Source organism: Dinoponera quadriceps, unplaced genomic scaffold (genome assembly GCF_001313825.1).
Source record: "Dinoponera quadriceps isolate SergipeBrazil2010 unplaced genomic scaffold, ASM131382v1 scaffold1308, whole genome shotgun sequence".
In the NCBI taxonomy this organism is placed as follows: Eukaryota; Metazoa; Arthropoda; class Insecta; order Hymenoptera; family Formicidae; genus Dinoponera; species Dinoponera quadriceps.
The window spans coordinates 120,724-142,658 of NW_014555613.1; the positions used below are offsets into that span (position 1 = coordinate 120,724).

Sequence of the window (21,935 nt, forward strand, 5' to 3'; positions counted from 1 at the left end):
TATATTAATTGCGTTTTAACTGTCTAATTATTAGAACTTCATAATATTAAAAGTTATTAAACTATTATTTCATTTGCAGTACAACAACATTGTGATGTAATTTTGAGAATTCAGATCATAAAAGTATAAGAAAATTTGCTCAACCTGTTAGCTCAATTCATTTGTTCGTTACCTTGTTTAATTAAGTGGATATTATCACCACGTTATTAATCACGGAATATCTCTCGTTACAATCTTTCCTGGATTATCTGGCAATCTTAAATACAGTGTTAATGTTTAATAGTAATAGTGCAGTATTATCATTATCATTTTAATCTCTAACGCGAATATTAATGTAACTCAGTTTTAATATATTGCCTTCGGAGTTTAGTAATCGGTAGAAGTTTGTTCGTTTTCAGCTTAATCATAACATTGTTTAAATTCTTAAAAGTATGATGGTGACGTGATGGTATGTGTATATGTAAGAAGTATATACTCCTGAAAATGTATTGAAATTTAAGTCCGCGATCATCATTGTGCATTTCATTAAAATAATTAAAACACTTTCTCGTCACATTTTACTAATTACCTAAAGATATGTTAGTCCAAAACTGTCCTTGACATTGAAATCGTAAAAATTTAATTATATAATACAAATCTTCGAAAAGTTTTGCATATTCAATAGAAAGATGGAAAAAGTTTGAGTAAAGAATGAAAAGAGTTTAAGAGCACGTATGCACGTGCAATTATGGATTACGCATGCGTTTTAAGGAACGAAGAAACTTCGGGCATTCGAATATGCCATATGCAAAAAAAATAGAATTTTAAGAATTCACTTTAACTAAGTGAAGTTTGAAATTGGAACGGAGGAATCGCCGAATTCATTTGAGTTAAACGCAAATGACAGTTTGATCTGACTTTATGTTATGAAACTTCCATCAGATCTTTGCTCGCAATATTGACTTTTCTCAAATTTCGATCGTGCGATTTAGAAGTTGAATTTTTGTGCAAAGGAGAATATAATTCACAATACTGAAACGCTGCTTTCAAACATTAGGATAATACTCAACTTGAAGAAATAAAGATGGAAAATTTGATGTAATGTCAATTCTATATTGATTTTATACATATAGTGTCAGAATATTACACTGCAAAATTTAATTTATAGTTCTTGTTGAAAGATTCGACCTTTATTCGAGAATATTTTCTCATCGTAGTATGAAGAAACATATTTTATAACTGAGAAACATATGCGCCGAATTATTTTCTCGTTTCTTTTCTTATTACATATTACATTTTTATCCTTTATGCATATATATCTCTGTGCGCATATTCTCTGTTTGTATATCTTTTCTTTTATTACCAATATATTATATACAAATTAATAGATCGGCAAATTTATATTTCGCAATTGTATATATATTATACCGAGAACATTTTCATGAACATAACGTTATACTTTACAATAATGCTAAATTTCAGCTGTTGTTTAAAGTAAAATCAACGGCTTTACCGCGTCTCGTACATTTTGCTTTGAAATCAAAAAGAAAACTGAAGAAAATGTAATTAACTACTTCTTTTGTAAAAGTATAACTAAGTGTTTGTTTAAATACGTCACGATTGTCCGGTACGTAACAAATGTCACGAATGTAACAAATGTCATCCATGTAAAGTATCTTCTGATTTAAAAAATGACCGATTCTCTTTGTGTACACAAATCGAGTTGCAGTTTGATAACGGAAGTCGTAATATATTTCATTCTTCAATAGGGGAACATTTTGACAAAGCGTGGGAAATAAAGTTGGCTCCTCGTTACAAATATCACTCACGTGTAAAATTTTTGAACGATCCGAGAAGTTGACCATTATGCGATTCATAAACTACATAAATTATATATGCTAAATTTAATCCTTCTGAACTTTGTTGAAGCGATTTAGGAACCGCTGTTTTCGGTGAGCGCACCAGAATGCACGTCCGGTATCCGAGAATGATTTGTGCAAAATTCTCACGATATTCAACACGCAAATCCACAAGTCGCCGTGCAAAAACGACGCGTAGAAAACCGTAGAAAACTGTGCAATATGGTAGTGTGTTCTCTAATAAGCGGATATCCCATTCAACTACAATAGGAGCGCGAGTACTTTATCTTAGAAGGAAATCTTTTATACTTCCTGTAAGAAATTTTTCTACAAGCTGAACGTCCTGATATTTATCTGTACAATATCCATATATTCAATCGATATATAGCGCGTAAGGTTTCTCAAATTCATTTCTATTCGAATAATTTCTCGGATACAGAACTTATTTTTACACTTCTGTCACTCCTACCTTTGATAATATTTTCTAAATCTATTATATATTTCCAATTCGCCTCTGCTATCGCATCATCGACACCATTGCTGATATGGCAGCAAACATTTTATACAAGGAAAAAGTAAAAAAACTAAACCAATAATTGTCATAGAAATACACAACTGGTTCACCTTTTTATTTTGTTGTCTTATTTTTTCGTTAAAAGGTTTGACGCATCGCGAAATATGGCAATCGGCTCGCTCGATTCGAATGCTGTTAATGCTGGACAAATATCATATTGCCACTATCGAGAAAGACAGTTCAGCATTGGCAAATAATATCAAATAACGTGTCGACGTCGCGTTGATCAGTGCATACTTTAGCAGAAATTGCCACTATCATAGTGTGAGTTCGTCCATTGAAACTATCCGAACACCGTCACCTTCGATCTGGCTTCATTTCGTTTTGCAACAACCTGGAAAAAATGATTATTTACGATTACATATATTTACATATATATTTATATAAAGTCATATATGAATTTTGTCCATCCATATGTGGTTACATATATGATCATATATGCCTATACGAAGAAATTGATGTTATGTCATTTAATTAAATGTTGTTATCATGTGCTGTCAGAAGCACAAGTTTTTTAAGCTAATAACAAATAATGAGTCGATATCCAATTCACTAAAGGCTTTTAATAGTAATAAATAATCTGCTGTAGTTTCAATTCAAAATGTTACTAACGATAGTAGAATAATTTTCCTCTTTTAGTTTTTATTAAATAAGAGGTTTAAAATATTTAAGATTGATAATTATATTTTCTTTCATAAAATGATTATTATATGTACAACAATATTAGAATAAAAAGAATTTGTGATCTTAATAATTTGTTTAATTTTCACCTACATTTTCTTAACGTATTCATTTTGCCCAGTTTTCTCCTATATAGTAGACTTAAATTTCTTATCTTTCCGAAATAAGGGATTTACATTGCGTAATAATTTGAAGACTCGTACTTCTCCTACACTCATATCTCTTTCTCTCAAATGTGGATTGAAACGTAATCATTGTAATGAGGGTGAATTTCAAAGGAGAATGAAATTGCTCTTTGAGCGGTAGATTTTCCCTCCGCTTAAATTCTATGTTGAATGAATTTTCGTTATTTCGCTCGAGATACTCGCCCATTTCTACGCTACTATGAGACGATGCGCTTGTATCACTGACGCTCACAGTCGTTAAGACGCCACTAAGCTTAATTTAGAATTAGTTTCCGCCGATTCTGTCTAAGTGGACAAACCTCTGTAATTTCAACGCGCAAAGGGATAGCGCGATAATATATAGAGTTACTATTACGCACGGATCAAGACGGCGGTGCTAAGTCTCAGTGTTCCGTAAACCTCCGGCAAAGCGATGTGCGGTTCATCGGCGCACATGCTTAACCCATCTACTATAGCAAGCGTATAAACAGACCGTCTATAGGCATCGTTTCCCGTCTGTTTATGCAAGACGAATTAAATGCAGAACAAAACGCAAAGCATATAATTAATATGTGACAAATATTAATAGAATAAATCACAAGTGAGAAAAGTTTAAATTAAAATGAAGCCTTGAGAATGTTATTATTTCTAATATATATATATATATATATGTTTCGTTACTTTTCCGTGATGCAAAATAATTAATTTATAAGATGGAGTTTTTCAAATTACGGTCTTATTGCTACAACTTTTATTGTCCTTTATTTATATGGAAATATATATGAAAATTCTGCTCCTGCATTGACGTGATGAATAATTCAACCAATGTAGCTTCGTTGCTTTCAACAGTTACAACCTTTGATGTGGTTTTCTAAATATCGCTGGACGTGATATGCTTTGTCGGAAAACTTTCTTAATAATAAATTTTACAATTAGAACTTTACTATATCAAAATTTCATAGGTAATAGTGATTAACACACAAGTGTAATTAACGTCAAAATTTGCAATAGCAAAGTGCGCGTGAATTTTATGAAATAAATTAAATAATTTATATCTGCGGCACGTACATTCTCTTTCTCATTAACGTCCGAAAAATTTTTCTTATCTTCGATTTTTTATTTTTTTCTTCTTGTCTGCAATTTCCTCGGTATGTTTTCTAATGATTTATATGGTCAAAATTTATATGGTCAAAACTAACTTTCGATGAAAATCCTGTTAAATAAAGTTTACGTTAGTAGATTACGAAAGAATCCGCGCTGACCTGAATCTTTCGGTATTATTTTACGCACCGAACAGGAAGAAAGAAGTTCATGAGTTGCGATTTCATTATCTCGAGCGACTTACCATACAAAGACCAGACTAATCAAATTGGACGGCTCATCCCTCACTTTATTCGGCACTTTTAAAATGCATAGTTGAAAACCGAGAAGAAGACCTTTTCGTGAAATCGGCCGCAACTTGAGAAACAGTTTCATCAATAAGCTGCGTCGCGCCTAGGATGAAAACTGACATATCGCCGATATTTTGTGTTATCTCGATTACAAGCTAAGTTTCAACCAATTAAAGCTAATTTAATTAACGATCTTTTATTGTCAGCGAATTGCTGCCGGGGTATGAAAAAGACGAATTAGAGAGATATTAAATACTCTAATAAAGGCTGGACAGCGATAAAAGAACTTAAAACCATATGATCTTCTCGCTTTGTAGCATCAATGCCGCATATATATCAGCAATAAAGGATAGGATCGTTGGATTTTTGGTACGTGGCGGAACAGTCACGCAAATCAAAAGATTTCTCTTTTCAAAGAAGCGATGAAGAAATTTAAATATTTGCTATAGAATATTATTAGGCACTGAATTTAGTCAAATGATGGTCGATATATCATTTTTATATCATGTAGGTCACACTTTTCTCTTTTATATTAGAAAAATCTTCATTACACAAATCCTCATCGATCCTCATCAAGTACTACAGATAATCTAGAGACGCAACCTCATCACTTAATGCTGTAAGCAACGATAAACCGGTAATTGCTACGTCACTTAATTGCTTTTTTATTCGACAATATTCTCGTAAATTATTTCGTGCATCAAGTGAGTATAACGTTCCGTGACCTGCGGGTTTGTCTCTCCATAAAATTAATACTTTGCGGTTGTAAATAACGTGTAAAAAACTCACGCAATATCCTTGTGTAATCGCTTCAGTTTATTTGTTAAATAACTGATAAGGGCATTTTTCTCCCGCAGTTAATTAGCTATCGGAACATCTATCGTGTTTACGTGCCCGGAGCGATTGTATGCAAACGCTACAGTTACCGTCCCTCCTTCTCTCTCTCTCTCTCTCTCTCTCTCTCTCTCTCTTTCTCTCTCTCTTACTATATAGGATATCTGAAACTTTTCTTCATATTCATGATGTACAGGTGGAAACTGAGCAGTGTGCACCTGAATAAAAAAGTCATGCATCAATTTCGCAAAATTCGCAATAATTAATGAGAAATTAATTAATCCATATGACCTATGAACGCACGGGAAGCGATAAGCTGAACTCTGTAAAGAAAAGTGGCTTACTTCTGAAGATTTAGCAACGATGAGCATCACCCGATTTTTAGAGATGGAGTAACGCAGCGAGCGGCATATGATACAGGACTGCACACCGAAAAGAAACACGCCTCTTGCTCTCAGTTAAGATTGATTCACAGGCGGCTAGAAACGTGTGATTTATTCGGTGTTATGTTGAATTAGTTAATGAAGCCTCAGATGGATATTAGGAGAGTCCAATTCATAATACCGTGAAGTTCTATTGGCTACTGATGTTGCGCTAAATTGCACAGTCAAAGTTACGCAAATGCTGGAATAAAAGACGTGTTAAGTGCTGGGACCGAAAGTCCTTTTTGGGACGCTACTTCCCCGAGAGAAACTTTCATGAGTAAAGCACCCCTGTGAGCATAGAATAAATAAGCAATCCCCTAACGTGTATTGAAAATCTTCCCTCTTAACGTGTCGCTGCAAGCCCGTAGCCGAAATTTGAGATTAATGAATATATGAATATGCTAAAGGGATTAAGATGAGATGTTTGACCGGCAAATTGACGATTTGCATATACGTGGCACTTGCTCGAAAATACATTGTCATCCGGAATTATTTTTCCCGTCGACACGCGTTAAATAAACGTGAAAGCTGACGTAGCTTGGTCTAGAAACGTCGAAAATAGGAAGCAAAATCAATGCGTATTCACACAAGTGAGAAATGCTTCGCGTATAAAATGCAAAATGTGTGTGCTGCGTTGAAGTATACCGTCGAGATAGCGTGAAAAATATTATCAATTTTGATACTTTATAGACGACGAGATTGCTCGCGACATGAGATTCCAGTGATTCCGAGGCAATTTACAACGCTACATTGCATGCAAGATAGTAGATCGAGTCGCGTGTCTCGTCCTAAAAAGTAAACGTTACGCGAAAACGTATGCGGAACTTATTGAAAAACAGGCACTCGAGATGCTAAAAGTTCCCTCAGGAACGATTTAATGTAAACTTCAAAGAAGTATCGGATACTACTGCGAAAAAATGAAAAAAAATGTAGAAAAAGTGCTTGCGTCGTTACTAGCAAAGAGACGACTTCGGGAGGGGTGAGAGAAAGAGGTAGCGAGAGAGATTTTCGTGACATTCGCAATTTTTGTAATCATATCAGAACGATAAAAAATTGCAGCGCGGTCAATAACATCCGTGACGGAATTTTTCACAGCGTGCGGTTATAAAATATCGCGGTCGATATTAAAACAGTCGGGGAAAAAAGCGTAAGAAAAAAAGACATATGAATTTTGTCGCGAGATAGAAAACATACGCGACGATTCCCCCTTGTCCTGAGCTATGTTCTCGCGCTCGAAATTGCGCACTTCACGCGGCATTACGCTCTTCGGCAAATGCGAGAATAATTGGTGTAAGCACTGGATAATGTCGTCTCGGTTAATCTACATTTCAGTGAGAGAACGTCGTATCCGCCAGACGTAATTGAAATATTTCGTCTACGGCGTGCACAACATTACTACTAGGAAGTGCTCGCGCCGCCGCGAGCGACGAACGTGGGTCAATATTTTTTCAGGGCCGCGCCGGAATCTTTTAAAATCGCGTAAATTATCGAAGGCGTCAAGGCGAGACCGGCCGTGACCGGGGTTATTTTTAACCGGTGGTTACTATTTGCCGACCGTTAGATTTCAGTTCCGCGGAACTCTGTCCGCAGAACCGCAAGGTAACGTAGCGAGACGCCACGGACGAGAGACAGAGAGTAATTTCAGCGACTGAATGCGGAGAGGCGGTGAGCAGGAAAATGCGACGGTACGGTTGTCCACCATCTTTGATCGAGCAACATCCGAAACTCTTAGGATTGCGCCTGTTCGCCATTTCCGCGAAACATTATATCCCCCTCGAAGTACCACTCGTATTTCGTATTTACGTCCGCCTCTTCGCGGGCAATTAATATTCCTCTGCGAGTGCGTTTGCCAAGTGCTCTCGCGCGTGGGGTTGAAAATTTATATTGGAGACACCCGTAAAGAGCTCGGTCGGTTACACATACATATTTAACGTTTAACATTTAAGCGTTTAACGTCGAGCCCTTTCGCAGGGGAAAGAATATGAAATTACGGATTGAAATTATACATGAAAATATTGGCCGAATTAATAAGCGCGAGCGAACTAACGTTTAATAATTTCTCATTAAAATTTTTCTCACAGATATACGCATTCCGTTGCCTGAGGTCACATTTTTCCCCGTTACCGTTCCCTCCCGTGCGCATTAGCCGTGGACTCGATTGTCTGTAGATTTACGAGTAACGGAGGTAATGGCGTTTTACTGCAATTGTATCCTTCACATGGGACCGGCAGTTCTCACGCTTCTCTTAATTCCTCTATTCCTACATTCACATTGTATTTGTGTCCACAGGTTCGATGGATTGCGGAAAGTACATTCGAAAAATAGCAGTGACGTTTGAGATTGTTAAATTGAAACATATATTTCGAAAAATTGTAAAGTGGAGGAAAAGCAAATCTGACGTACCTATGTTTTTCGGCTGTAAGTCCGCTAAGTATCGAACTCTGTCGGGCAGAATAATACGATCTTCGTCTATTGTGTGCAGTAATTGCAGCTGAAATGGCACTTTTTGTTTAATAGCGCTAGTTGTGTTATCAGCGGTTTATCGTTTTCCGTTGTGATTTTCATTGCGCTATCTTCTTCTGAAAATTAAAGTAACAAACTATCGGTAAGTAATTTATTTCATAACGCTATTTCATGCTGTGTAATTTAAACAAATTCTTTTAGATCTGCGTGCTGATCTCTCTATCCCGTGACGTTAAACAACGCAAGAAATATTAGAATTACATTGTTCTCTAAACCGACATATCTAAGTAACGATGATAATAATGAATTAGAGGAAAAGCTCCAAAACTAACATAGATATGGTAAGCTAGACATATATACCTATGTTTCTTGTCTGTAAAATATTGAACTCTGTCGGATAGAACATGAGCTTCGTCTACTATGTACAGTAATTACAGCCGAACTGGCAGTTTCTGTTTGCAAGCGCATTCGATTGTGTTATTGGAGTCGTTTGATTTTCCGTCATGCTAAAGCTTCTATTGAATTATCTTTTTGTAAAAATTAAAATAACAAACCAAGTTGGAGTGAGTGAAGGAAACATTCCTTTCAACATAATAAGAAATATGTAAAATTAAAGATGTAAGTATGGAAGTAAAGATATATGTCAGTTTTGGAGTCTACTTTTTCGAAATCATTTCTCCAACCTATTTTTCTTCTTAAAAAATAATTACTTGCAAGATAATATGTAATAATTTTTAGGAAACTACAATGTATTTTGTAGATAAATGTTATCGCTTTGCATCCATGTTTATTTTTAATCCTAAATCTTTAACAATTTTACAACCCAAAAAGAAAATGATATATATCTTTTTGCTTTGTGTTTTTTTTTTCTACTTTTTTCAGTTGATATTGAGTAACGGTAATGAGTTGTTTTTCCAAAGTAACTTTTCCAATTCTGAGACTCTCGAACAATAAAAATTGATAGGTCCATGATAGTCATAAAGAATAGCGAAACTTCAGTACCCTATTCTAAGTTTAGAACGACTCATCTGTTCAAACGGACGACCAACATCTTTCTGATCGATCGTAAGCTATACTTACACCGATTATCCTCGAATGCCGAAATAACATTACCGTGGATTTACGAACAAAAAAAAATCAGTATTTTCCACTATCGCGAGTTTCCTCGCTTATATGCAATTTGTTCTTCTTCCTGCTAGTCAAGTTAGAAAATCTTAAAAAGGATGCCAGCGACAATGAGCGCGGTTTTTACTGTCCCAACGCGCTTCCTTAAGATTTCTAAATGTCCTTGAGAACCGATAAAAGAAAAGATTCAACGTACAAATAGTTGCTCAAAAGGTTGCCTGGCAAAGAATCAAGTGCGCGTTTTAAAGAAAATTGCTCTTGCTTTTTCCCTCCGGAAGATCTTTCTGTGACCAATCTAGCGCTCCTCAAAGAAATTACATCAATTACTTTGAATACTATTATAAGACATTCTCATGAGATTTGTTCAAATCTGTGAAATGCACAAACGAGAGCGCACAAAAGAGCTCTCATATTTGACAGTTAAAGAGGATTCCTAAAAAAACGTGTCATTGATTCTCTCCTGAATTTACGTTTAAGTAATGAAGTTCGCGATAGAAAGAGAGAGAGAGAGAGAGAGAGAGAGAGAGAGAGAAGGAGGGAGGAAAAGAGAGGAAGACGATACGGCTTTCCCTTGAAATGCACCTCAGGCAACAGCATTAGCAACATCTTACCATTCTCAGGAGAAATTCAACGGAATGAGGCAGATGGCGGCTCGCTGCGACCGCAACAACACCTCAGGCAACCGCAAATGTTTGATGTTTTCTTACGGACGACAATTCGTTCAACTTGGCGCAGCATATATTATTCCTCGCGATTAAATAATATCCCGATGAAGATTTATGCGCAAGCGAGAAAAAGAGAGATTTCTCTTCGTCTCATGAAAATTCGATATAAAAAAATTATAGTGAACGTATTCACCGTACGTGATTTTGTATTCGGACACACGTATGCCTCGTTGAGACACGTTCACAATACCGGGAAACCCAAATAGGAAATAACTACTGGCTTAATACCAAGTAGTTAAACGTGAAATCCATATTTCATCGAATCGGCACCTCGCTCGCCGTATACAATTCCTGGCACTCACCGAACGTATACACTTCCTACATGAGATATTAAAAAATTCTACTATAAATATATCTACTGTGCATGATTTTGTTTTCGGACAATAAGTGTGCTTCGTTCGGCGACGCAATGCCGAAACGGCTACTTGGATTATCCCTGCGCGGTCATTTAGCCGCGTTTCTGGAGAATCACGGTGATATCTGTAACAACACAGCAAGAGCGCATTCAAATTGCACCGTAACCTAATAAATATCAATGCGCCGCGATAATAGAATATCTCGGTGTGTGTGCATTAGAGTGTACTCAGGAACGAGTCCCAACGTGTTTCGTTCCATTCTCTTGAATGCGCACACAGACGCGCGCGAATATACTCTACGTAGAATATAGCGCTTACGTAGAAAATTAATAGTCGACGATGCATTGTGTGGACAGAATAGTGTTGGCAATTGTACTCCCGCGGGGGTGTTGCGCAAGAAAGAAACGAGTCGTTCAGTTGATTCTCGGGACATTTTCACGAAACGACAGGAGTGCGGTTCCTCGTGTTGATTCAGTAACATGGATTTTTAACGGCTCATTTATCAGACCGCCTTATCTACTTGTTGCGTTTATCGCAAACTTATTCCTCTTAAATCGTCTTGATTAGCAATCGATAAGTATTGTGTTTTACCGCCTTTCGGCCGACGCGCGCTACTCGCTCTGTTGCTTCGTATTTACGTTTGATAATCATCACATTTTTTTCTTTGTCATTTTATTCCTCCTTCTGACGACGTCGATATTAAAAATTCTTGGCTTACCACGCGACTATCATATTTTCCCTGGCCGGTGTGTCTGTCGAAACTTAGTACGCTCTTTTATTCAGCAGAGCGATCGTGTGAATTTCCATGCCATTTGAACCCTTTGAGGGTTCTTGCGAGATGAGACACCACTTCCGAATTTCGCATATATAGCTATGAGAAATTCCTCAGTAGTCGAAGAAGTAGTCCGCGCAGGAAGATGAAAGCGTACGTCATTGTACAAGGAACGTTAAAGGCGATACGACTCTTGGGAATACGTCCTCTCTCGTCTATGCGCATATCAAAGCGGATCTGCACACTCATGCATATGTACAAACAGTAAGTTAGCCCGTTACCGACGGAACAAGCGCGATTCGGAGCATCTGTCCTCAGCGTGTCGTGACGAATAGAGAGCGATATGACGGTGACATTAGTCGCTAAGAACCGATCGGCGACGACGGTGCAATTTGTGCGCCACTTGGAAACTTGTAGATCGCACGCTTCACACGTCAAAGTCGCGGATTACTCGCGCGAAACTTCCGAGTGAAGTAAACAGTGCGGCAGTAACTATCGATTTAATACTTCGCCGATACTTCGAATCGTCAACCGCGATCTCTCCCCGGCTGTGTAACTTCGCGGCTTATGAAACCGATACAACGAAAACGATCTAGCTAATGAATAAATCCGCGATAACGGAGACATCGTTGAGGATGATTTCATTTTATCTCAGCAGGCGGAGGAGAAAAAGGAAAACGCTCGATGAAAGTTTCTTCTTCCGGGTCGACGTCGATTTCTGAGGGAGATGTTTTTCTTTAGCGGCATATCGACACTTGATCGATCAGCTTGACTAGTTTTCTGCTTCTAAACGAACGCTATCGATCATCATGCACTTGGCAGAGTGGGGAGTGTAAAGGACAGCTGATACATACACTGGTTAATAATGTATAGTTCCTAATGAGAATTGCGACGTAACGTCTAATTAGCGAAGTGATGATAACAATGTAGGAGTGATAATAATAATGTTACATAGTGTAATGATATAGGCCAAAAATGTCGAAATGGCTTAAAGGGTTGCTGAATGTAAATAAGACGATCCAGTTAGTCGGATTTAAAGAAGCTAAAAATGGAGGCAGTACAATATTGACTGTATTAACTTCGTAATTTTATAAAGGACTCAAAAAACATTTTCTGAAAATTTTCCTTGGATGAAAGCGATGGTTCGCATGAGAACATCCGGGAAAGGCCCGTATGAAGCTTTATACCGCATCATGCCTCGTGAGAAAATATCAGGCGATATTTCACGCTCGTCGCACAAGTTTCTATATATTACACGACTGAGATCATACGGATTTAAATTTCCTACATTACCAAATATTTATTTGAAGGGGGATTTTCAAAAGAAAACAGCTTTGAAAATGTTAAGCGGAAAACACAATATTATAAACTATTTATATCTGTGAAAATCACGAATGTATTTGGCCCGTAAAAATATGTTTTCATTTAAAGTAAATATATTAAAATAAATACATGTCTGTATCTGTAATTAGGTAAACTTAAATATATAATAATACCGTTGAAAAATATCGCAGAAATATATTTTCTCGAGGCTCGTGTAAATATTTCTCCGTATGTATATGGAAGACAAAGATTGAGCAAGCACAATAGTAGAGAATCAATGTAAATTTGTACAGCTCTTCGACGGGAAGGGAAATACGAAAAGCAGTACATTTATTATCGCAAAATCGATTTTGCAAATATTCCCAAGTAAATATTAACCATAAAATTGTAATCACTGCTTTAGAAACAGATGTAATCGTTATTTCATGTAATATTGTGAGAAAAAAGTATATTTCTGTATATTTTATATGATTACGATAAGATTATATTATATATATATTATATAATATATTTATAATATTATATTATATAATTACGATAAGATTATATTATATATATATTACCAACTCGTCTTGCAAAGTTACATGAAAATAATGAGGCGTAGGAATATTTACATTCATTCTATAGATATTTCTAATAAATGTTGATCAAAATGATATCGAGGCGTATTTTGAAGCGTAAACGATAATAAATAACATGTTAACCACTTATATCGCGTACGCGATTTCATAATTATCCGTGCTAGCGTATATTTTGAGAGAGAGATTTATACCTTCATCGTATTATACTTTAATTTGAATTTCTCTGATTTGTCTATTCACATTGATCGATGATTAATCGTGTAAATTTTTAACTAATATAAAAGTTGTATAAAAGTCCATCTTTTCCGTTAGAAGTTGTACATAGGTAACTAATTTTCTACGGATATGAATGTCAATAAAGAAAGAATTTTCCATCACTAATAACACACTTCGAATAATACGAATAAAAGCATCATTTGTAAAATCTCAATTATAAGAAACAAAAGCTTTGATAATTGCGAAATAGTTAATACAAATTTGTTGTCGAACGCAGTGAAAGACGGATATCGATCGTGTCGCAACGATAAATTAAAGTCCTTTTGACACTCGCTTATGTACCAATAAGTTGATTACACCATTGAAGTAACGCACAATCCGATTGTAACGCGGTCTACATTACCGCGATCGATTTCTGATTTATCACGCTCGGAAGGGCATTCGGTTTGATAGGCGCGATAAACGAAATGTTTCCTTTTAAAATGGCACAGGGTCAAATATCGAGTCTCTCTTTAGGGTAGATACGTGTGTCATCGCGCTTATATCTGGATGTGACTTAAATTTATATTGCCATGCAAAATTGACTAACGTCACTTTCAAAGCGGGCAGCCTCGTGTATCCCGGGGATTCACGTAAATTTCACAAGCTCGTTGATTGCAGAAATAACTACGAGCAAAACCGATGTAGGAACAAATTTGGCCGATTGATTTCTCTGTTTCCCGAGTGTAACCCGTTCCAGCGTAGAATCCCGGTGTCTCTCACGGTCTAATAATAAATCGATCGAACGTACATATCTTACTTTTAAGGTTATGTGCTGAACTGTGACACATGAACTTTATATCGAGAGAAAAATTGGCGGGTATTTCATGCATATCAAGTTGCAATTGTCGGCATTCAAGTTTCGTTTTAGATTGCACAGTGCATGATAGAAGAGCACGATATAGTGCGAATCCGCTGCCGCGCCCCGATGGTACCTATGTTAAACTTTGTAAACGAAACGCATTCCACCCGGGGCAAAATCGATGAGAATTGCATTTGATTCGAAATTACCGTGAAAATTGAAGCTGTCGAGAATATGCCAAGGATATCGAAGGCCGCGAAAGAGATCGAATTAATTTCCGAAACGACGGGACGGAGCGACAAATCGTTAAATCGCGCCTCACTCTTGCGATATTGCATTTTATCCCGTCGGCTAAGTGGGAAATGCTCCGTTGCTATATTCTATGCTCGATTTTGCCCGCTCAAAGAAACAGAACTTTGACCCTGCAGAGGGAGAACAAGTGAAGAGGATTAATGTTTCATCTTGAAGGAAATACGGATTCATTCTAATTAAATACTCTTTTAGATCGTGACTTAGACTTTCGTGAAATAACGCAACAAGAAACGATAATTTTATCCCCTCCATAAATGTTGCAGTTTATGTACGCGACATTTATATAATACCTCGACAAAAAGGGACCCTATCATAATCAATTTCCAAGCAATATTTTGAAATATATGACGTCTCTAGTAAATCCAATTATGCAAATATTACTGCGAAATTATATTTACAATTATCATACGGCCAAGGAGAAAGATGCCAAAATTGAGTTTAATAGTTAGGTAATAAAATATGCTGATTAGTGTCTTGTCGATCCTTAAGCTACCCTCGATTTTCACTCAATGGCATACTTATGAATTTAACAAACGGGCAAGATAAGCCCACGAGAATTCCACTTTCCAGTGAAATTTTCCGTCAATTGGAAAACTTACATTGTTCTGTCAAAATCTTAGTGAAGTTTCTCATTGGGTCTCTTGGAAGTTTAAAGAGTTCGTCTGAATCGATCGCTATATTTGAATGTGCAAAGTGTTTAAGTAGAGGTTGCGTTCATTTTTTTTAATCGTGAAAAGTTTACAATTGCAGGTATTTCATTAGTACTTGATTTAATCCAACTTTTGATCGATTTGAATCTCTGTATTCTGTTCTTTTTATCTTTTTATAAACGTTTTCCGATTTTTCAGATATGCGATATAGTCGTAATATTTTTGTTGCATCTGAAAAAAGTGCAAAATATGTACGTTAAATATAAAATGACCGAGAAATAATACTAAAGACAATGTAGTTTGTATACAGTTTAAAATTAGTTATTAATTTTCCTAACTTTTTTGCATTATTTAGTGAACGAGAAACGCTGTAAAATACTACATCCGTGAAAATTTTATATTTACTTACTCGCTAAAATTAACTATCCGAGAAGAGCTTTAGTTCAACAATTATATTTAACGATAAAATTTTTTTGAAGAAGATAGATGGGGTAAATAATTGCAAAACTTTCGTTCGGTAAGCAAACTCAAGTTAAGTCCGACAACGCAGTATAATGCTTCCTAATTAATTGTTTACGAAACATAACTGGTCAAAGCGGATTGTATGCACCAAAGCAGAACAAAAAGTCATATAAAAGTCATGATGACATCAAGATGAAGTCAAAAAGTAATCATTTATAGAAAATCAATGTGATATCATTTAACATTATAAATAGAACGATAATTTTATTTTTTTGAGATTGCATTATGATTTGTCAATGACTTTCTTACTTACGGGACAACGCCTTTAAGTCTTTCACATATTCAACTGTATTATATTTCTTCTAAGGCTGCGTTCTGACATTCACTGCCAATACTAAAAATCTATAGTTTATGTTACGTATGCTGTAGATTTTTAGTACTGGCAGTGAAGATTGGAATGAAGTCGAAAAATATGTAACTTTTCCTTACAAATAAACTGTCATTAAAATTGCTATTGAAAACGTTATATCTAGAGTTATAGTCATTTTAACTTGTTTAATTTTAATTATCTTTAATTTAATTTAATTTTAACTATGCATAAAATTATATAAAATATGCAAAATTGTTTATAATTACAATAAATTGAACATTGTTTGCATGAACAATTTTGTATATAGCTACTAACATGTGCAACTTAAATATATTGAGCAAATAATTTATTTGAAAAAAATTAAACCTCTAAATGCCGATGTTATAATTTCATCAGTTTCCTGTCGCGATAAAAAATGACTTTTGAATGTTTACTGTCATTTTGTTATTATGACTTTTATTCTGCTTAGGCATTTTCGCTTGATAAAAACGATAATCAAAGATTTAATCAAGGGGAGTTGAAACGTACGCATGACAGATGTATTTTTTTTTCTTTTTAGAAAGAGAGCTTAACTAGATGCATTACTTTTCTCCACGGATAAGCTTCTCATTAAAATCCTTTTATAATTAGCTTCCGGGCCCGTGTCGAGAGTTCAGCCAAAATACCTTAATTGACGAGGCACAGGTTAACGTACTGCCGTGTTAGCAAGCACACGCACCACAATCGCGCGTACGTTGCATGTAGTTACTAAAATAAAGTAAAATTAATAAATATGAAAATAATTATAATCTCGTTAAATTTGATCGCGTAATGAGCAAATATATAACGTCCGAGTATTATCGTGTGGATCCTAACCCCATAACGGTAATTTGGCGAGAAAACTAACAAACGTTGATTGTCACGTTAGATTAATCGTTTCTAGCAGATAACAGTATTGGCCAGCTAATATATCATGCGGCTGAGATGTATCCGTACGCCACGTTAAATTGCACGGATATTAATTCAACTCTTCGCGTACTTTTTCATTCGAATTTTGCGGATTGATTTGCTGCCACATATTACGATCGTGACACTGGCTATTAATTAGGCCGCATAATTACATAATTAATGTGGTCGTTTCATTGAATACACCAATGAAATACAAGACCTAATACACGTATCACGACTGTTAATTCTGTTATCGTGAAATAATAACTGACTCTCACGATTATCTCTTGCAATCAACATGTACATTTGCGGAGGAGAGTGCAATAATGTTGCACGAAACGGGCGTAAAATATTTTTACGGTTTAATCGTGGGACGTTAGCTCCATATTCCTATCAACATATTTTACCAACGCATGAACAGATACTCGAACAGCAATATCGGCAATTAAATTCCAGCGAAAGTCGTATCCGGAGAATATATTGCTAAAAAAACAAATGAGAAAAAAACAAACAACAAAAATTCTGCAAAATTATTACGTTATGCATTTTAATATACAAGAGAGAGCGCAGTGGTATAAAATAGATATTTCTTGGCCAAAACTCGTTTTTTATTAAGTTTCACCTCAAGTTGATATAAATGTAGTTTTATAATGTCCTATAGTCAAATAATCGTAAATCGTTATTCTTTGCTATTCTTTTGTCAGTCATTGGTAATTGTGATGCCCAAAATATTGCTCTCTCAAAGATAACTTTTAGTCACATTTCTTACGCTGTGAAAATTATGCTACACATTATGTTAATTTAAATTGTGAGTGTGTATGTGCGTGTGTGTATGTGTGTGTGATTGTAGCATTATATATATTTTATACTCTGAAAAGAAATTTGCTAGAAATAACTTAAATAACACGTATGTAGTTACTAAAATATGACTCGAAGGTTTCCTCTTGACGAAGGTTTTAGTATCTAGAAGACACCTTTACAACATCTTAAAAATATCTTAATGTTATCTGAGAAGTAATTTTACATTATATTGTGTTTTTCTTATTTTTGAAATGAAGTAATAACTAAGTTTATAATTGAAAGAAGCATAACCTTACAATGGAAAAGTGTTTTCTTGCCAATAGTTCAGGTATAATTTTTAAAGCTTTTGAAAGTTTTTGAAAAAAAAATTAAAATCGTGGAATAATTGTATCGACATTTACATTACTAAAATCCGTTATATTTGTTTTGCATGTTTTCATTTTTGTAAATAATTGATCCTTTTTACTTCCGTTTAACGTGTTCTGACGAACTTTGTTTAAAGTTGCAGAGAGAATCAGAAAAGAAAAATATTCAACTGAATTATGTAAAATTCTTTGTATTCAAAAATATCGTAAAAGAAGAAATGACGTATCGTTTAGAAAAAATTATTCATAAGAAAATTGAGTTCAAAATTTTGGCCAAAAATTTTTTACTTTCAAAGCACTGTGCAGAGGAAGGATTAAGAATTGAAGCTCTTTCGTACTGATTTAATACCAAATTCCTAAGAGAGAGAGAGAGAGAGAGAGAGAGAGAGAGAGTGAGAGAGATTCTAGACTTTGTTCTCTACCATAAAATATTACAGAATTCTTAAGGTCTCAGTATTCGTTTGTCGGAGTTTGTACAGTTTTCTATTTATTAGCGTGTTCAAATTGTTCCGGCACAAAGGAAAGACAGAGGTGGTTTTCGCGAGATCGTAAGTCTCGGGATTAAGTGCTTTTGCACTGTCTGCATGCCAAACGTATATGCGAATCGAACATCTCGCGTGGAGTTTCGAGCGGAGAATAATGGAGGAGAATAACGAGTGTATGTGTAGTAATTAACGCAGTGAGAGTCAAAGTCTCGGTCTAAACCGAAGTCCGGATACTCTTCGGTAAGTTCTGCGAGGTTCGATTTATGGAAAAAGAGAACGAGCTACATAAGCGAACAGTGTGGATCGCGCACGCCCGCGGTTGCTTGGTGGATCGTGCTTCCAACCGAATGGTGCTTATTAATAGCTGTGCACAAAACAACGGATAACAGACCTTCCAAAAGCGGTTGGGTTATCTTGGCTCCCACGGGGCGGTTCGTGGCTGCCGAAGATACGATAAGACAAATGGAGGAAGACGAGTTTGACGGATACGTCACGCGCGTGGCTGTTTTATCTTAAATTTAAGCTTAACTAGGTCGGGATTTAAACCACGTTGATTAAATCGTATGTCGATGCCGAAATTCTAGAAGTATGTCGGATCACAAAAACATGAGATACTGCGACGATCTTATCGACTCGCCTTCGATCCTGTTGTCGCGTATAAAGTTAATTTCTCGGTCGTTTTTAACAAGATTATGCCACAAATTTTAAGATTACGATCTACAATAGTAATTTACGTATTGTCTACATGATATTTATACGGATTTTTTTTTCACGTGTAGGCAGTGTAAACTATATAAAATATTATAAATTACACAGCAAAGAGAAAAAAAAATTGTTAAACTAAATTAGTTTAAATTATAAAAAGTTTACATAGCCGATTTTTGTGTTAATCATGAAGATATTTAATATTAAAAATTAAAAATTTGGTACACATATATGCAGATAAGAGAAATGTTTTCATTTAAATTAATTCACTAGGGCTTTTAAACGAGAAAAACATTCCTTGGTACGTTATTATATTATGCATAATACTTATTTCTCTTATTTATTAGTGTGAAAAACAAGTTTACTAAATCCAATATTGATATTTCGTGCGATTGGAAAATACTAAAATTGTGCTGTTATGTGTATAAACTGAATAATTTCACCAATTTTTGATAGGTTATATTAGGTTAAGCCAGGTAAAATTCACTTTACGCATATTTAAAATATTATATAGTAATATGAAATATGAAGTAAAATGTGTACACACGTTGATATATAAATGTCATAATTCAAGTTTACCTCTGTGAGCTTTTAATAGAAACAAAATATAAAAATAAGACTAACGAAATGTAAGAAAGGGACAAGCCATTTCATAGCGGTTCATAGATTACTTGTTGTCTTTATTTTATTCTATTTGTCTTTATTCTGTTAATCTACACTGCTCAATTAAGCGCGCCAAGTTTATTTACGTGCAATATGTCACGAAAGGCATAATTATATGTATGCATAATCGATCACAATCATTATGAATTATACAACCAAACGTGATGTCGTTTTATTCTATTACGAATGTTTATCATAAGGAATACACATAAACATTTTAATTATGAGTTCATATTTACCGAAAAGGGTACTGATACGGCCACGGTTTAATGCATTCAGGAATGCGCAGCATTAAACTATTTATAGTTAGGATTATTGAGCACGGACATTATTGCGCTATAGTCGATTAACGCTTGATTGATGTTTCGATAATATGCATATACTCGCAATCGCGGCCTTGCGATATGTAAATACAGTGTGACATTCTTATCATATTCTTATGAACAGCATTATTTTTTCGCGATTCTCACGAACGGTCCTGTAATCTGTAACAGTCGGTCGGCTTTAAGGACGAAAAAGATGCGATTGAAAGCGGAAGTACACGGTAGAAAATATGATTTCCCGGCGATAGAAATTAGCCTATGGAAAAATAATTTGCCATGTCGTCATCAGAAACACTTTCGCCGAAATAAAGTTGTAGATTAAATTCAATTAAGCTCGCCTTCGTGTAAAATGTGATCGTTTATTTTCTCGAGAAACGAATTTTGCGGACACGAATACCTATAACTTTCTGGGCGAAACGGGACGTCGGCAACACCAATCAATACATTGTGTCGTGCAATTTATATCTCACGTATCGCGTGAGCGGGCATTTGTGATCGCAGTTATTAGATTTATTTATGGAAAGAGTTTAAACAATATTATACTGAAAACGAAAGTTTGTTTCTCTTTTTCTTTCCATTTTGTCCCATTTTATTCCGATTCGAATAGCTATTTCGTTCGTATCTTCCGATATTACGTAAGAAAGCACAAACGACTTGACTCGAGACGAAGCAACAGTTAAGGCTGTTGTTGAACAGTTATTGAACAACAGTTCAATAGCCTTCGTCACCGACAAAAGCATCATTACAATTCTAAGTTATTTTTAACTCCGCAGATCTCGAGCGTTTCGCCGAATTTATTTGAGCAAGAAGTCATTCACACGTAAAAAACGAAGTTGCGTTTCATTACGCTCCATCAAAACCATTCACGAGCGCATCGCTTATTTACCGAAATATCGTTCATACTTTCAAGCGAAGCATTTTAATTCATTCAAAAAGAATAATTACATTTTTTGCATTCTGGTGATATATTTTAATAACATATATTTTAATAACAGAAATATATATTTTATTTTTATTCCGTACGTTACAATTATAATTGAATATAATTATATAAATTGCGAATATGATGTTTCGTGTAGTTTCTTAAATAATTTAATTTTTGTCATAATTATATGTGCAGTACTACATTTTGCAGTGCTACATTTCTTTCCGAATGTTACAATCACGCGTCGCTTTAATATCGAGACATCGACGATTCTTCAATTACGAACAACTGAATATTTAAGAATAACAACGAATCTAATTCAACAGTGCGAATGAACGTAAATATTACTTTTCCGTCGCTAACACAGAAAATCTGCATTTATTAAATTATTTCTAGTTGAAAGGAAAACTATACGTCTCGCGCATGCTGGCTGCAAATGGGCCGTCGGCATATTGAGTCCGCAACCTATCTGACAGGAGCTGTATTGAATATTTCCAAAGTAGCGAATCTCTCTCTTTCTCTTTCCGTCCGACGATATATGTTCGCAAACTGAAGCGAAATCAAAGCCCTTTAGTAGCAAACCATGTGTATCTGTTATACGCATATATATATATATATATATATATATATATATATAT

The 21,935-nt window shown here is 35.3% G+C and overlaps 1 protein-coding gene across 1 annotated transcript in view; it reads left to right on the top strand.

The window, feature by feature from the left end:
* LOC106744829 (gastrin-releasing peptide receptor-like) overlaps positions 1 to 21,935 on the top strand; it is a 30,705-nt gene that overhangs the window by 3,606 nt on the left and 5,164 nt on the right. The gene's annotated exons all lie outside the window — the stretch shown is intronic.